Here is a 19,101-nt window from a genome sequence, read left to right on the forward strand (position 1 = left end):
GTAAGTGTGTGAGTTTGTCCGTGCATCAGCATTTGTTAGCAATGCAGCATATAGTTGCATTTTCAGCATTCGAATGTTAGTCTGTGTGTACGTCATTTTCAGTGTGTCAGCTTGTCAGTCTGTCTATATGTCAGTATCTGTGTGTTAGTGTCTGTTTGTCATTGTGCATGTGTAAGGCTTAGGCTGCTTGTTGGGGGCAGGGTCAGGCTGGTATCTTATGTACTTTCTTTTTAGAAGAAATGTAGCGTTTGAATTCAATGCCAAGTGTACAATCCACCAGTGTGTCTCCTCGAACATCATGTTTGTGCATGCCTGGGGCTTTGGCAAAATGATTGGCAGCCAGGGGGTGGTTGCTGAGGTCCGCCCAGCATTTCATGGGCGCACCAACGTAAACAGTGGACCCTCCCATAGAATTGCTGGGCATACCCCTACGAACGTATGCCTGCTTGGGGCGCCCACCCTGAATTAGTCGGCAAGCATCCATCAGAAAATTCAGTACAAGTTTACAAACAGAGGAAAAATCATTTGATGGTGAGTAACTATCAAATGATTTCACCTTGCACCTGTGCAGGTGGATGCGAGCGGGTGTTTAAGTGCCACCGGGCGGCATTTACCTGCTTTCTAGAGAGCGAATATACACAGCATAACAAGCGAGTCCGAATTACCCCCTAGGGATCTCCGGTTGTTGAGCCCATGTAATAGGTGCTTCTACTGTGATCTTCATACATAATAAAGTGAAACTTTAATGCAGGTTTTATTGATACATCCAACTACTTTCTAATTAATATTACGATGTTGGTTCCATACATTGTAGACCAGGTGATTGATTATTCTTTTCCATTTCCATTTAATTTCTTAACAAGAAAACTATTTTCAGCGTAAGTATGTTCTGTTGTCCTAGACTTGTTCTCTAATGAGTAACGTAACTCCAGAGCATATGTCTGCAATAATCCGTCGCGACTGCTAAAGGGAGACAGATAAAAAGTTCAACTTTCATTAATCGGTAATTGAGTAGAGAAATGAGCTAGAACCGGTAGTATGAAAAAAATTCAGCTAGAATCCTTCCATACACAGCCATGCATAAATACGGGTTTTATCAAAAGTGTAGAAGACGATGAAAACGATGCTTTAAGCTATACTGTGTAATCCCCAAAGCTGGTCGTATATGTCATTGTAGCACACAAGGGAACACACTTTCCAGTAGTTATATTTGTTATTAGGGAGGTCCGCCCCAAGCTCTCCAAAAGGCAGACTTCATTATTCAGTCAAATAAACTAAGATCTGACATGTTTGTACGAAAAACCTCAAAGTCACTTGATTTAAATTGCATTGGATCTTCAAAGATTTTTTGAGGAGAAGGATTAAAGAAAAGTTATTAAGTTTTTGAATAGTAAATAAGATTTGAAATGCAGGAGCAGATTTGAGTTTGTGTGAATAGGAGAGATGCTTTGAACGTGTTAGACATGGTGTGGTAACTGGTAAGTAAAGAAGCCAGGCTTAATGCTAAAGATTATATTCAGCTCTTGTGCTAAGGACTGTGCTGATGAATGTGAGGCTCGCTACTCCTGTATAGACAGCTGAATCTCCTGCTGTACAAAATTAATTCTGTACTGCTAATTTACATATGATACCATTTAGGTATTATATGCAATAGGTTAAAGTTATTGCCACTTTAAAGGTGGTATTCAGTGCCGCGGGTAAGGGGGTTTTTCACGGAAAGGATGGCTTATTTTCGGAGAGGAAAAGCCATCCTTGCCATCAAACCCACTTGCCGTATTCAATGTTAGGGAGAATTGTGATGATGACAAGGACCCACTTAAGAGGTGAGGTTCGCCAAAAAGGCAGCACGTCTGCTGCATTTTGTGGCGAGCCCCGTCGTTTTATTGGCCACACTGACCATTTCCACCTCGCCGAATGGAACCTGTGAGGTGGAAACGGCGAGTGAAGGGAAGGGAGTTGAATACTCTGATGGCAAGCTATCGGTAATGAACGGTACATTGAATACCCCTCTAAATCTACTGAGAGACAGCGCTGTTCCTGGAACCTATTAATCATATCCCTATAGCTGCTTTGTGCAAGAATATTTTTTTAACTTTTACTTTTATCATCAACAATAGAGAGAGCCATTCTGGTTAGCCTTCAGGCTGGCTTGGCCATATTGTGGCTCAAGTTCCCTCAGGTTTTCCTTTTTCTGTGTCCAGTTTGTGTTTTCTGCATTTTCACATCTCCAGCAAGTCTGGTTCATTCCACCTGGTTATTAGCTGGTCCATTTTGTGTGCTTTGTCTTTCCCTGTCTTCAGCATGTCCAGTCCAGCATTCCTATTCCTGAAAATCAAGATATTATCAATACTACTACTATCCCCATCCCGGATCAAGCAGGGCACTTTGCATTCTGTGGTTACCCTGGCCAGTGCTCAGTCAAAGAACAACGTGACTTACCATTCGTTTTAGGTGCTTCACATTTATACATGTCAATGCCTGTCACACTCAGCCGCAGCGGAGCGCGGCGGGTCCATTACTCACCCGTCCGCGCCCGCCGCCGGCTAGCGTGTGTTAGTCTCCTGTCCTGGGGGCAGCGGGCGGCAGCGGGCGGCAGCGGGCTGGCGGCTAGTGAGCGGCGGGGAGGCTAGGGAGCAGTACACTCCTTCAGTGTTGGTGACGCCGGGAGGCCGGCGCCGCCATCTTGAGTAAGGGCAGCACGGGGATTGGTGCCAGGTCTAGGTTTCCACCCAGATTTCCCTGACAGCCAATGGCAGCTAACCCCTGGGGATATAGGGGATCTGCCTAGGGCTGTTCAGGGTCAGTACAAGAAGTCTCTAGAGTCATTCACAGCTCCTAGCTGACTCCTGACTCATTATTCCTGACTCCTGGTGCCTAGTTCTAGTGTTGCGGCTGGAATACTGCTACCACTGGCTCCTTGCTGCTTCTTCCGCCAGGGTCCAGGTGCCTTCCCGCACTCCCGAGTCCTTCAGGGCACTCTCTCCACCGTCTCGTCTTCCAGCAATCCGGTGTCCGGCTTCTTCCCATTTAAAGGAACAGTACCACCAATCATCCGTGTTACCTTTTCCGGATCTCCCGCTTCTTCAAACCTCCTGATTCAGACTTTTGTTTATCACAGACGTGGTTTATATTCTTTCGGGACTTACTTCTTTAAATTATTCGTTTACCACTAACTGCCACTTAAAGACGTATTTAAGTGCTAAAAGTTGTCTGCCATTTATGAAATCATTTATTAAACCAGCACGGTTCAATCCTTCCCCTCCTGGTCCGTCTCCTGTTCCTGAGCACCACACGACTTCATCCAATCCCCCACTCGTGACAGTTTGTACTGACCCGATGGAGTCGGGTGAAGCACAGGCCTCCATGACGGAGGTACTACAAGGCATCGTGGCTCGTTTGGAACAAGTAGAGACGACACAGCGTCAAGTAGCCCAATTCCTACAGACCCTGTTACCTCCTTCTGCGGCCTCCCCTGGTCCACCAGCCCCGGCGCAGGGAGTTCCGGCACCGGCACCCATTCCAGGCCCAAGTGTTCCCAATCACCTGCATTTGCCAACTCCTAACAAATACGATGGCTCACCAAAAGGATGTCGTGGGTTTTTGAACCAATGTGACGTTCATTTTACCCTTCAGTCTTCGAACTTTCCTTCACCCAAAGCTCGTGTGGCATACATTGTGTCCCTTCTGTCTGGAGCCGCCCTGGATTGGGTGTCACCCCTCTGGGAGCGCTCTGATCCTCTGCTCGACGACTATGACGCCTTTATTACATCCTTCCGGCACATCTTCGACGAACCCGGCAGGGTCTCCTCAGCTGCCACCGAGATTCTAAGGGTTCGCCAGGGAAGCCGTCCGGTGGGACAATACGTCATACAATTCCAAACCCTGGCTTCCGAATTGAGATGGAATGAAGAGGCTCTCGTCTCAGCCTTCTGGAATGGGCTCTCCGGTCGAATCAAGGACGAATTAGCTACACGGGACACTCCTCTCACTCTGGCCGAACTTATTTCCCTATGCAATAAGGTGGATCTACGACTACAGGAGCGTCAACTTGAGAGAAATCGTTCAGATCGCCTTCGCCCTCGTTTCCCTCCTAACCCTCTACCTGCACTCAAGTCGAGTTCTTCGATGGCTGCTTCCTCAGAAGAACCCATGCAGATCAACCGCTCCCGGCTCTCGTTGGAGGAGAAATCCCGTAGACGACGGGAGAATTTATGCATGTATTGTGGCTCCTCTGCTCATCTACTATCCTCCTGCCCACTACGTCCGGGAAACGATCGCTCCTAATCTCTCCGAGGGAGGTCCGATTAGGAGTCTTGCTTCCATCTCCCTCCTCTACCGATTCCACCATCCCGGTTACTCTCGTATCCCCTCAAGGAAGAATCAAAGTCCAGGCCTTGCTGGATTCAGGAGCAGCGGGGAATTTCCTCTCCGCATCTTTCATCACCCAACACTCCCTGTCCGTACGACCCTTGGAACATCCATTGTTCCTTACAGCGGTAGATGGGAGTCGCATCTGTAGCGGGCAGATTACCCTTCAAACCTCTCCAACGACTATAATTGTGGGGGCTCTTCATCAAGAGACAGTAGAGTTCATGGTTCTACCCCAGTCCTCGCATGAAATGGTTCTGGGATTGCCATGGCTCACCCAGCACAATCCCCACATCGACTGGTCCAACATGGAGATCAAGGCTTGGGGCACCAATTGTTCATCCACTTGCCTCTCCCGGGTTATCCCACTCAACCAGGCAAAGCAGCAAGTTGAACCCACCAGCCCTTCTTCGTCTTCCGTATCTCCACCTTTGTCGCTACCTACACCATACCTTCCCTTCTCAGACGTCTTCAGCAAAGGAGGTGCCGACACTCTTCCTCCACATAGGCCTTGGGACTGTCCTATAGAGTTGATGCCCGGGAAGTACCCGCCTCGTGGACGTATCTACCCGTTGTCTCTTCCCGAGACTGAGGCCATGTCCACCTATATTCAAGAAAACCTAAATAAAGGATTCATTCGACCATCCACCTCTCCAGCTGGGGCGGGGTTTTTCTTTGTAAAAAAGAAAGATGGATCCCTCCGGCCTTGCATTGATTACAGGGGGTTGAACGATATCACAATCAAGAATCGTTACCCCCTACCTCTCATCACAGAGTTATTCGATAAGATCAAAGGGGCTTCTATCTTCACAAAATTAGATTTGAGAGGGGCCTACAACTTGATCCGGATCCGTCCCGGAGATGAATGGAAGACGGCATTCAACACCCGTGACGGGCACTACGAATACCTGGTGATGCCGTTCGGTCTTTGTAACGCTCCTGCCGTCTTCCAGCAATTCGTGAATGATATATTCCGGGACCTGTTGTATAATTCCATCGTGGTCTATCTGGATGACATCCTCATCTTCTCCCCTAACCTCCATCTTCATAGGCAGACGGTGTCAGAAGTCCTGCGTCGGCTTCGCAAAAAACAGTTATTCTGCAAGTTGGAGAAATGCGTGTTCGAAGTTACTTCCATTCCGTTCCTTGGGCACATCCTCTCCTGCACCGGTATAGAGATGGACCCTGAGAAGGTGAGAGCCATTCAGGATTGGACGATCCCTACCACTCTCAAAGGAATCCAGAGATTCCTGGGCTTTTCAAACTACTACCGCCGGTTTATCCGGAATTTCTCCACCATTGCTGCTCCTCTCACCGCCCTCACTCGCAAGGGAGCCGATCCGAGCCTATGGCCCCCCGAGGCCTTCCATGCCTTCCAACAACTGAAGGATGCTTTCATGACGGCCCCAATCCTGCTCCAACCAGATCTGGATAAACCTTTCATCCTGGAGGTGGATGCATCCTCTGAGGGGGTAGGAGCAATTCTATCTCAGAAAGGAGATGATCAAGAACTACACCCGTGTGCCTACTTCTCAAAAAAATTCTTGCCTGCGGAGAAGAACTACTCTATAGGAGAACAGGAGTTGTTGGCGGTCAAGTCAGCGTTTGAAGAGTGGCGCTATCTCTTGGAGGGAGCGCGACATAGAATCACTGTTTACTCCGACCACAAAAATCTTTCTTTCCTCAAACAGGTCCAATGTCTCACTGCTCGTCAAGCCCGCTGGGCTATGTTCTTCGAACGCTTCCACTTTCAGATCCAATTTCGACCCGGGTCCATGAATGCCAAGGCCGATGCCCTTTCTCGCTCTTTTAAGACGTCTACAGATCTCGAAGCAACTCCCCAGCCAATCTTGAGTCCAATCGTCTTCGCTCAGGTGACAGCCCAACCCACACCTCCTCCTGGCAAGACCTTCGTTCCTCTCAACCTTCGCAAGAGAGTGTTATCTTGGGGCCATTCTTCCCGCTTCGTAGGGCACTCTGGGGCACAAAAGACTCTAAAGTTCCTACTCCGCTCATACTGGTGGCCCACCATTCGTCGTGATGTAGCCAGTTTTGTCGCATCCTGTGTAAAGTGTGCTCAGCATAAGATTCCCAGAACCTCTCCTGCTGGTACTCTCCTTCCGCTCTCCATTCCCACTGAACCGTGGACCCATTTGTCGATGGACTTTATATCAGAGCTTCCCCCCTCAAAAGGGCATACAGTGATCTGGGTGGTGGTTGACCGCTTCTCCAAGATGGTGCATTTCTTCCCATTAAAGAGTCTTCCATCGGCCTCCGTGTTAGCACAACTTTTTATTTCTACCATCTTCAAATTGCATGGCCTACCCAAGGAGATTGTTTCCGACCGCGGAACACAGTTCGTGGCAAGGTTCTGGAGAGCACTTTGCTCCGCCGTACAAGTTAAACTCAAATTCTCCACCGCCTTTCATCCACAGACCAACGGCCAGACGGAACGGGTCAACCAAGACCTAGAGGCATTCATCCGGATTTTCGTCTCCTCTTCCCAAGATGACTGGGTAGATCTTTTGCCTTGGGCAGAATACGCCCACAATAATTCCTACCATTCGTCTTCAGAGACCACTCCTTTCTTTACCGTATATGGCAAGCACCCACGATCCCCAGACTTCACCGAGTTACCTTCTTCCGAAGTACCCGCAGCAACCGCCTCGTTGCAACGATTCAGTAAAATCTGGTCGGATGTCCACAACGCCCTCCTCAAATCTTCGGCTCGATACAAGAGGATGGCCGACAGAAAGAGAAAGGCAGTTCCTCGTTTGAAAGTCGGAGATCGGGTATGGCTGTCTACCCGCCATCTACGCCTTCGTTTACCATCCATGAAGCTAGCTCCTCGGTTTATTGGGCCATTTCCGATTATTCAAGTTATTAATCCCGTCGCTTACAGGTTACAACTACCGTCATCTCTGAAGGTTTCCAACTCCTTCCACATCTCCCTTCTCAAACCGCTGAGATTAAACATGTACCAAAGAAAGGTGCCCAAGCCGCCTAAAATTTGCTCCGAGAGGGAGGCAGAATTCGAAGTAAAACGGATCATAGACTCCCGTTGTCGTAATTCCCATCTTCAGTTTCTGGTGGAGTGGGCTGGATTTGGCCCCGAAGAGAATTCCTGGGTAAATTCTGCTGATCTGCACGCTCCAAGTCTGGTGAGACAGTTCTTCCAAAGAAACCCTCACAAGGTGCGTAGGTGCCCTGGGGTCACCCAGAAAAGGGGGGGTACTGTCACACTCAGCCGCAGCGGAGCGCGGCGGGTCCATTACTCACCCGTCCGCGCCCGCCGCCGGCTAGCGTGTGTTAGTCTCCTGTCCTGGGGGCAGCGGGCGGCAGCGGTCGGCAGCGGGCTGGCGGCTAGTGAGCGGCGGGGAGGCTAGGGAGCAGTACACTCCTTCAGTGTTGGTGACGCCGGGAGGCCGGCGCCGCCATCTTGAGTAAGGGCAGCACGGGGATTGGTGCCAGGTCTAGGTTTCCACCCAGATTTCCCTGACAGCCAATGGCAGCTAACCCCTGGGGATATAGGGGATCTGCCTAGGGCTGTTCAGGGTCAGTACAAGAAGTCTCTAGAGTCATTCACAGCTCCTAGCTGACTCCTGACTCGTGACTCATTATTCCTGACTCCTGGTGCCTAGTTCTAGTGTTGCGGCTGGAATACTGCTACCACTGGCTCCTTGCTGCTTCTTCCGCCAGGGTCCAGGTGCCTTCCCGCACTCCCGAGTCCTTCAGGGCACTCTCTCCACCGTCTCGTCTTCCAGCAATCCGGTGTCCGGCTTCTTCCCATTTAAAGGAACAGTACCACCAATCATCCGTGTTACCTTTTCCGGATCTCCCGCTTCTTCAAACCTCCTGATTCAGACTTTTGTTTATCACAGACGTGGTTTATATTCTTTCGGGACTTACTTCTTTAAATTATTCGTTTACCACTAACTGCCACTTAAAGACGTATTTAAGTGCTAAAAGTTGTCTGCCATTTATGAAATCATTTATTAAACCAGCACGGTTCAATCCTTCCCCTCCTGGTCCGTCTCCTGTTCCTGAGCACCACACGACTTCATCCAATCCCCCACTCGTGACAATGCCCTTTGACAGCTTTAATTCTTTTTGTAAAAACCCTTTGGAAAATCTGGTGTTTTTATTTTTATTTTAACCCGTTGCCTAAATTTAATGGTAAACTATATAAATAAACATTAAAAATGCAACCCCACATCTAAAGGAATCAGTGTCAACCTAAATCATCAGATTTCCCAGCACCCACCCAGCATTAAAGATGGCTAGCACCTGTGCTGTGAACATAACCCTCCTTAGGAATGGGGCCGACAAGCCAAATCTGGCACTTGCATGGGTCCTGGAGGGGATTGTGTGCCATGGCTTATGGAAGTCAGCATCAACAGGCAGAATCTCTGAGTAATCATAGGGTCATATTTCCTGGGTCTCCTCAGGGCTGCCTAGAGGGGGGATTACCCGGGCCCGGGCTTGCTGGAGGGACCTGGTGGGGGCCCTGGTCCGACACCCTCCATCCCTACCAGGCGGCAGCAGCACACACATACAGCAGGCTCGACATGAGCATCTCGCAGACAGCGTGAGAGCTCATGCTGAGCCTGCCTGTCAGAACAGCATATGATGTAGATGTGTGCTGCTGCTGAAGGAGTGGAAGGATAATAACACTCCCCCCTTGACTTTAGAGGGTTTTTTCATTGTCAGTGTAATAATTTGGGGGGCGTGGCCTTGCCTGCCGCTATTAGGTCACGCCCAAATTTTACCGGGGCCTGGCATACCTCTACGCAGTCCTGGGTCTCCTATTTTTTTCCCCTGGGCCCCCCTTCCATTAACATGACATGCTGCTGTGTGAGAGTATGCCTAGATGTGACACTCTCCTTCCTCCCCAAGATTCTCCCATCCTAACACGTTTTAGCAGGGCAGTTCATCTTTTTGGGTACTGTCCATCTATTCTATCACAGCTATGTGGTGTGCAGTGGGGGTGAAAATTAATACTGCACGGCATCTCAAGAGTAATGGGAACAGGGGACAAGTGGTGAGGCCACAAACCCTACTGTAAGGCCATGCCCCTTACCCCCTCCCATTTACACACAGGAGAACCGAGCCATTGTCTCACCTAGGTCCCATGTAGTCTTAATCCAGCTCTGTTAGGCCTGTTGAGTTTGTATTGCAAAGGACAGGAATCTATTTCATTCACTCATTGGACAATTAGTTATGGCCAATCCCAGGCATAGCAGCATTTCAAAGGACAATTGGCATAAATTAAAATGATTAGGATAAATTACAGGATATTTGTACATTTTTTATTAAATTATATGGTTTCAAGTCTTTTTTTTATGCAAACTACTTTTATGAAAATGACATTGATGTATACAATTATAATAAAAGCAAGCTGAGAAATGTATATTTTCCTTTAAACACATTAGTTATGAAAGCCAGGAGGTGTTATTTGACACCCAAAAAATATTTATAGGAATTTTCCTAGAGAAATAATTGCTCAGATATGGGTTACCCATAATTCGTTTTGTTTTTCACGGTCCAATAATCCTTATAAAACTGTGATGACCTTTAGCAGCCATTAAAACTCACTATCCACTTGAAAGAGAGGAAAGTATAAAGTAAGATCACATTTCAGACTCAAATAATGGTCTTGTGCGTGAAGGGAAAGACAATTTAGATCCTACAAGGCACAGGTTGGCGGCTGTTGTAGTTAGTGTCTTGAATTTGGTGACTTTACGACTCTGAGATTGTCAAGAGTACAATAAATTTCTGCACCTGCCCAGTGTTATCTGAAGGAGCCCTTGATTCATTTCCTGTAATAACTGTCATTCCTAATTTTTGATGTTAATGGTGTTTAAGTGTGTGAGTGGCTGGACTAACACACTATCACAGCTCGACTACACTGCCCGGATTTATTAATATTGTACTGAAGAGTAATATTTATTAGACAGAAATATGTGTCCTCCTGTCACGGCTTGAAATAAAAGCAGTGCTGCGGCATAAAGAATGAAGACTATTGGAAAAGTGTCTTAAAAGGCTAGGGGAAATACAATGAATATTTATATTTGATTTAAGCCTCCATTATACTGCTTCAGGTTTTTTTTTTTTTTTGTTAAACAGCAATAAAATGAAGTCACCTGTAGCATGTAGTTCTAAAGCCTTGTAGACAGTCACAAAATGAAGCTCAGTCTACAAGGCAATGTTTTGTAACAAAGAGTCCTATTTTATCAATGAGTTTTAGCTATTTTAAATTCATTTAGTTATATAAATGCTGCTCCAACCAACCAGCTCCTGTAATTCTTTCAAAATGTGACAGTTGGGAGCTGATTGGCTGGAGCACCATTTGTCATACACAATGAGTTTCAGAAAGTTAAAACTCATTGATTGCCCCCCAAAATTTTGATTATATTACAGTGCACATACAGTCATTGTAGAGGTGTAGTAAGAGATTGGAGATGTTCGTGGCACGCATTAACACAGTGGCAATGGGCTGCTGAAAGCTTCATTGATGAAACCCGAGGGTCACCACCTACTTATATGTTGCCAGTTTTCCCCAGAAGGTTGCCCAGTGATATTATACTGGTCACAAAAAATGTGGATAGTGCCATAATTAGGGTGGTGTGGCCAGTGTCCTGCAGAGAACACAGATGCCCTGTGGGTGGAAACGTCTGCCGCCACACCAAATACAGATTTTTACATTTACATCTATCCTCCATGTGATACAAGTAGCGTTATACATAACATGTGAGCTCTGTGTGGCTCGGTAGTGTCAGACATGTTTAAGCAGATTTTACCATTAAAATACATCTTATTTTCAAAATGGAGCAAATAGGACACACAAGCAGCTTTTGCTGATTAAAATCATATTCACGTGCTTATATTCTGTGTGTGACTGGCACTGTAAAAAAATAAATAAAAAAGGCTGCACATACTTTTTGTACTTTGCTATGTGATGTGCCCAGGTGCGCCGCACGTTGCTTAGGCACTCTAAAAAACCTGGAAAACACTATAATGAAGCAATTCGTATGCAGAAACACCCTCAGACGCACGCAGAATATACTGTCTAACATAATATGATCAAGGGACTATACTGTGTAATGTAATGTGAAAAGGGGGCACTACCATTCTGATTAACATGAATAAGGGGAAATAATGTATGACATAATGGGGGTAATTTACTAAGATGGGAGTTCTACTTCACATGGGATGCTGCTATGGGAGACCAATTAGATACTAACTATTATCTTCAAGAAGGTGCTGAATAAATAAGAAGTAGATTCTGATTGGTTGCCCATAGCAACATCCCAGGCAAAATAGAACTCCCTTCTTAGTAAATCTCCCCTAATATGTGTATGGAACACTAATGTGTGATGTAACATCAATAACCAGCACCACTGTGCTGTATTATGTGACTAATGTGGGGTACACACCAGGACGACCCACTCACGATGCACATCGTGAGCGGGTCAGTGTTTCTTCCGACCCGCTCATGATGACACGGGGGGGGGGGGACACGACCCCCTAACAATGTGCACCATGAGCGGGTCCCATCCGATGGCGACCCGCACCCGGGAGTATGGTCGTTCTTCAGATCCTACCTGCAGCAGGTAGGATATGAAGAACGACCGACCCGCGGGACCGTGCATCGGATCGGTATCGGTCCATACCAGGACAGAAAAGGGCCCAATCACCACACAATCTACATCCAATCGGTCGGAATTGGATCTAGATTGATGGGATCGGACCCTTGTCATCCTGGTTTGTACCCAACATAAGGGACATTACTTTGTGGTATAATGTGAATAAAGGGCACAATGTTTGGTGTATTAAGATGCATTACCGTGCAGTGACATTTGAATTGAGGGTACAATTGCATGGCTTCATGTATTCTCGCAAGACCATGATCCTTTTTTGGGGAGTGAGGACTGCTATTTAAAGTATATGAAGGGGGGGGGGGGGGGTGGAGAGTGCCAATGCCCTTTTTGGCACAGATTACCAAATGCCTACTTACAGCTTAATTGAGGATATATTGGCTACACGTATCAAGGCCAAATATTAGTTTTGACATTTTAGTCTATTTTTATACATCCATGATCTCTTACGAGTCAAAGTCACTTAAAAGTTGTTTCACAATGAGCAGTGTGTCTGCATGCTAATGTATTGATGTCATTTTGTACAATATATTGTATTTAAGTGCTTTTCTTTTCAAATTGACAACTAAGCAGCAATACAAGTCCACAGTTTATATCCAATTTCATAATTCTGACAAATTCAACTTTATTATTTTCATGGTAATTCTTGTCTATAAGTATCTAATATGTTTATATTGTACCAATGTAACATATCTCAGGTATATGCAAAGCGTAAAAAGAACCCAAAACATTCAAAATTATATCACTTCCTTCATAAAGGGCAAAACAGAGAAATATAAAGTGGATTAGTTGGCTAAAGCAACCAATCAGATCCTGGCATTCCAAAGACTAAATAAATGATACAATCCAATTATCAGACTGATCCCCTGATTATTGACTGATCAGCCCAATAATTGGATAGTACGCATGCAGGAATGTTAGAGTATTTGAAGTCGATAAACTGCTGCACACGACATCCTGATCTTCCAACCTCCCGATCTTGTAGAGAGTAGAAGATAGTGTACTGTACAATGGGGGTTATGCAGATCGGATTGCTGTGCTGCTAATTTTCAGAGCCCTGCGATCAGGTAATTGATGTTAAAGGCTTGCCAAATATTGCCGATCGATGCTTAGCAGCAAATACATACGCAAGATGTTCACCATCAAATGATTTTTCCTCTGCGTAGCCCAGGACTTATTCGGAGGGTGCGTATGAAACAGACTAATTGGGGCCGGAGATGATGTCACATGTCTTCCATTCAAATACCTGAGTATGCCTGCATTTTCCCTGACACTCCCAGAAAACAGGTGGTTACCAGCCCCAGAGCTGGCCTTCTATCAGTCACCTTGCGCACGGCTATCGATTTTTTAAAAAAGTGCTGGATATCTTCGCAGTATGGCCCACATGTGTGTGTACTATGAGCCATATACTAGGAGCGCATTCATTTGAATACGCTGCAAATTCACAGTCCGGGCGATCAGCAGTTATGTATCGACTCCCCCCCCCCCCCCCCCCCCCCCCCCAACCAGAAATTGCTCAATGTTAGATCGGAGCTTTTATCGGATCAGCAGTATCTATTAGCTTTAATAGGGTTGAATTTAATGGCGTGCGAGTCCAGCCGAACTCTGAGGTTTTTTAAAGGGCAGTCATTTATAAGGCAGTACGGGCAGTACGGTTGGTGTAATGGTTAACATTACTACCTCACAGCACTGAGGTCATGGGTTTGATACCCACCATGGCCCTAACTGTGCAGAGTTTGCTGTGCTGCTTTGGGGGGGGGGGGGGTTGGCAGCGTGCGGGCTAGCTCAGCGGGCAGGAGTGAGGAGGTCTCGCTTACCGGGCAGGAGGGAGCAGGGCTCACTGTGCTGTGTTCAATCCCGGCGCAGACAGACGCAGACATCTTCCGCGTACAGCTGGGCAGCATCTGAGGGTGAGCCAAGTGCTCAGCGCTGCCCAGCATTAACATGTGCCGCCCGGCCGGCGCGCTGATCTAGGGGGGAAGGGAGGCTGCTCCCAACTACCTTCTAGGGGACCCTGCTCCCAACTACCGCGCCCCAGTGGCCGGCGCCCTAGGCAAATGCCTAGTACTGCCTAGTGGTGGCACCGGCCCTGTGGACTGCTTCCATATCTAAAGAGCACAACAACATTTCTACACTAGAAGTGTATAGCTCTACAACAGGCATGTCCAACCTGCGGCCCTCCAGCTGTTGTGAAACTACACATCCCAGCATGCCTTGCCATAGTATTGCTATTAGGGAATGCTAAAACTATTGCAAGGCATGCTGGGATGTGTAGTACAACTAGAGGGCCGCAGGTTGGACATGCCTGCTCTACAATATTATGCAGCCTTTTTGATAGAATATGTCCCTTCTCCATTTTGTCAGAAGCCAATACATCTTTAGTACCTGTATGTTTCTGTTTCTATACAGGAAGTGGCGGAGGAGTTAAACTAGATAAATCTATGAGAAATGTATAGTATACTACTATAGTATACTACATGTATAGTATACTACTATAATGTGATGCATATCAAACATAAGAGATGATTTATCAATGAGTTTAATAGGTAGCAACAAGTCAACAAATCTATATCTATCTGTCACAATTGGTGTGTCCGTAAGGGTAAAGTCTAAATGATGCATTGTTTCTCATTTAGACATGCACATCCAACCGCCACCGCAATTCTGGGGATTTTCTCCAAATCCTCTTTGCTTCACTAGGAAGCCAGTAGGATGTGGGATATATGCCTACACTTTTCTGGGTATGGGTGACTACCCATAAATTCTGACTTCTCCAACAAGGTCTAGAAGAGTAAGCAATTATGTACTGAAGTACAAAACAGACGATCATAGGCGCTGTATCCCCTTTAATCAAAACCAATCGCTGGCCTGGTATACCGGTTCTTCATCTTGATATCCCTTCTGTCTAGTAGTTTACAATAGGACACTGCTGACTGACTTTCAATTAGTGCCCTATATGCACATCAAGGTATCTTTAAATCTTCTGCTTTCTGATGAATAGATGAATACTGTAAGATTAACCAGATCACCTCAGCGGGTGAACATAAGAATGTTGACTCACCGAGGGTCAGTGCCCTATGTTCCTCAAAAGGTTTCTTTAACTGGAAACACCTTCACAAGGTGCATCAAATGATCGAGTCCAGATGATAAACAGCAAGTGTTAAAATCCAAAATTAAAAATCCCAAAATAAAAGAGTAAAAAAGAGGGAAAGCCGGGTGCCTGTGATAAATCAGGATGCCCTCCTATCCGGATGGAAGGGTTCCCCAAACCAGGCTTAAGGGGATATTCCTCAAGTTACCACAAGCTACCCAGGCGTCCTCTCCTCCCACCATGGGAATTCCCATGGTGGGAGGAGAGGACTCCTTCATCGGCTCCTCCAACATCCCCAACACACCCCCAACCATCATCTTATAAGGTCTCGTGGAACTTCCAGCTGCTTGGGCACTGGACAGGGGGAGTGGTGGTGGCTGGGGTGGTAACGTTGTGCGGGGGGGCGGATCTGTGTGTGTGCATAGGATTGGGCAGTGCGACCTCTTTGTGTATAAAGCTGGCCAGGGGGCGTATGTGCCTGAAGAGCGGGCCCCCTTGCAGCCATCGGCTCGCACGCGTACCCAGAATTTTCATGAGGATCCCTGTCTACATCACTGACCACCCCTCTCTCCCCACTGAAAACAGCCTGTCGAGTGAGTAACTTGCCGACAACGTTCAGGGTTTGCACATGCACAGGAATGTGCATGCGCAAACCCTGACCAGTGGGCCAGGAGCCAAATTCGGATCACTGTGTGTGACTCAAAATTAGCCCTTATGTGTACAGGTCGAGTATCCCGTATCCGAATATCCGTTATCCGAATTATTCCGAAATACGGACATTCCAGAAAGTGAATTTTTTTTTTTTTTTTGCTAAAACCTCACTGGGGACATTTGTAACAGCATCACTGGGGACATGATATGTAACTGGCACTATATATGTGCAAGACAATGATTGCTTGGCATTCAAATTCAGTGCTGAGATAGTACACACATTTTGTTTCACGTTTTGAAACCTTGTTTTTTGAACAATTAAAATATATTTGTGTGTATTTTATGTGGTAATAAAATATATTTGTGTGTATATTATGTGTTTATACAGCATAAATGCAAGATACTTCAAAATACATCATTGAAATATTAAAATATTCCGAAATACGGAAAAATCTGTTATCCAAAATTCTCCTGGTCCCGAGCATTTTGGATACGGGATACTCAACCTGTATTATGTGTTTAAGGCCCTTTACTATTGTGTCTGCCTGCATTGTCTAAGTGACACCCGCTACACAACCACTCCTCCCCCACCCACGCCATCCTCGCACACAACCCTCACCCACCCAACACACCACCGCACCCGGCAATCCACCATCCACAGCACACCCACATCCACCTGTAAAACACCACACCCGCAATACACCCACACCCTCCCTACCCACAATACACCAGCCCAAACTATATTTCATGCAATAAAGGCGTTCACATGTTGAAGGGGCAGGGCCCGTAGGGCGCGATGAATCACCTAGTGATTAATAGAATACTGAACAAGATAGAAAACAATATTGTGGTCAGTGTCTACATTATATGTGTATGTATATATATATATTATAAGGGCACGGTAGTGCCCTTATATTAAGGCTGAATCCAACGAACGGATTTTTCCCATAGGGAACTTTTCGGATGGGGGCATGGTGTTTGAGGGACTGCACCTCAAAAGTGACTGGGCATACCGAGCTGAAATTTGGCATGTACGCGTAGAATCGTCAACCGGTGCTGCCTGCCAAATTTCAGGGCGAAATATTAAAAAATGACTAATTGGGAGCGATCTAAACTTCCAACTGCCAGTTTTTTTCTGACACTTCAGAAATGACACTTTGTCACCCATGTTAGTCTATGAGGGTTTTTTTGGGAAGGCATAACTCGGGGTAGGGGAACAATTGAGACTTGGGGTTTGTTTTATTAGGTAGATATTGTCCCAGTGGAGTGCCTTTTGGGGTTGAGGATTTTCAGATAGGTACAGTTTTTTTATAATTAAGTGAAACATGCCCCATTATAGAGATAGGAGCTCCAACTTGTTGCGCATGCGCAAAAGCCACCACCAGGGGGAGTACTCTGAGAGGCTTCACTTGGCTGTACCAAGATGGCCGACGGAGAAGCGAGGGCTCTGCTGAATTAACAGGGATGAGTGTCCTGAGTGCTGATGAAGAAAAGCAGAACGGTACCTGTGTCCCCGTTAGGCAGCTCTCCTCTCCCTGGCATCCACCATCCCCTACCAACCAGCCCGGGACGCTGAGGCAACCCAGTTGCCGTCACAGGAGGCTCGCACTACAACTCCCAGAATCCTTGCGCCTGGATGGGGGATTCTGGGAGTTGAAGTTCTTTCAAGTCCCTGTAGCTGCTGAAGCATCGTGTTGGCACTTGCAGGGGGGGGGGGCAGAAAACTTGCAGTGGTTCCCAAACTGTGCACCGCGCGGCTCCCTGGGGTGCCGCAGCGATGTCCCAGGGGTGCCGCGGCCGCATGTCTTTTTTTTTTTATGTGAGCGGCCGGGGCAGTGTGATCTAGCCAGCACCAGGGAGGAGTGAGTGTGCAGAGAGCGGCACCTGTGCTGAGCCAGGGAAGACGGAGCTACAGGCGCCAGGGAGATGAGAGCACAGGGAACGGAGCGGCAGCGGCTGCGTGGAAAGTCAGTATGGAGCTAGCAGGCTATGTGGGCAGTGTGTGTATGTATGCACATTGCACACATCAAACACCTCCCCCCGACCTGTAAGCGCCTCCTTGCATGTAGAGTTTCACTTTCTGCCAGTGGTTATGAACGTGTGTACGCTGCCCCCCGTGTGTGTGTGTGTGCGCCCCTCACTGTCTCCGTGTGTGTGTGTGTGCGCCCCTCATGTCCCCATGTGTGTGTGTCCTCACTGTCCCCATGTGTATGTGTGTGTGTCCTCACTGTCCCCGTGTGTGTCCCCTCACTGTCCCCATGTGTGTGTGTGTGTCCCCTCTCACTGTCTCCATGTGTGTGTGTGTGTGCCCCTCACTGTCCCCGTGTGTGTGTGTGCCCCTCACTGTCCCCGTGTGTGTGTGTGCCCCTCACTGTCCCAGTGTGTGTGTGTGTGCCCCTCACTGTCCCCGTGTGTGTGTGCCCCTCACTGTCCCCGTGTGTGTGTGTGCCCCTCACTGTCCCCGTGTGTGTGTGCCCCTCACTGTCCCCGTGTGTGTGTGTGTGCCCCTCACTGTCCCCATGTGTGTGTGTGCCCCTCACTGTCCCCGTGTGTGTGTGCGCCCCTCACTGTCCCTGTGTGTGTGTGCCCCTCACTGTCCCCGTGTGTGTGTGCCCCTCACTGTCCCCGTGTGTGTGTGTGCCCCTCACTGTCCCCGTGTGTGTGTGTGCCCCTCACTGTCCCCGTGTGTGTGTGTGCCCCTCACTGTCCCCGTGTGTGTGTGTGCCCCTCACTGTCCCCGTGTGTGTGTGCCCCTCACTGTCCCCGTGTGCCCCTCACTATCCCCGTGTGTGTGTGCGCCCCTCACTGTGCCCGTGTGTGTGTGCGTCCCTCACTGTGCCCGTGTGTGTGTGCGTCCCTCACTGTGCCCGTGTGTGTGTGCGTCCCTCACTGTGCCCGTGTGTGTGTGCGCCCCTCACTGTCCCCGTGTGTGTGTGCGCCCCTCACTGTCCCCGTGTGTGTGCGCTGTGCTCCCCCCCGTGTGTGTACGCTGTGCTCCCCCCCGTGTGTGTACGCTGTGCTCCCCCCCGTGTGTGTACGCTGTGCTCCCCCCCGTGTGTGTACGCTGTGCTCCCCCCCGTGTGTGTACGCTGTGCTCCCCCCCGTGTGTGTACGCTGTGCTCCCCCCCGTGTGTGTACGCTGTGCTCCCCCCCGTGTGTGTACGCTGTGCTCCCCCCGTGTGTGTACGCTGTGCTCCCCCCGTGTGTGTACGCTGTGCTCCCCCCGTGTGTGTACGCTGTGCTCCCCCCGTGTGTGTACGCTGTGCTCCCCCCGTGTGTGTACGCTGTGCTCCCCCCCGTGTGTGTACGCTGTGCTCCCCCCCCGTGTGTGTA

General features: G+C 48.1%; 1 pseudogene; it reads right to left on the reverse strand.

Annotated features, from left to right (window-relative positions):
- Positions 1 to 1,288, reverse strand: part of LOC146006976 (polymerase delta-interacting protein 3-like) — an 8,435-nt pseudogene extending 7,147 nt beyond the window's left edge.
- Between the last annotated feature and the right edge of the window lie 17,813 nt (positions 1,289 to 19,101).

This window comes from Crinia signifera, chromosome 6 (assembly GCF_055691185.1).
Source record: "Crinia signifera chromosome 6, ASM5569118v1, whole genome shotgun sequence".
Lineage (NCBI taxonomy): Eukaryota > Metazoa > Chordata > Amphibia > Anura > Myobatrachidae > Crinia > Crinia signifera.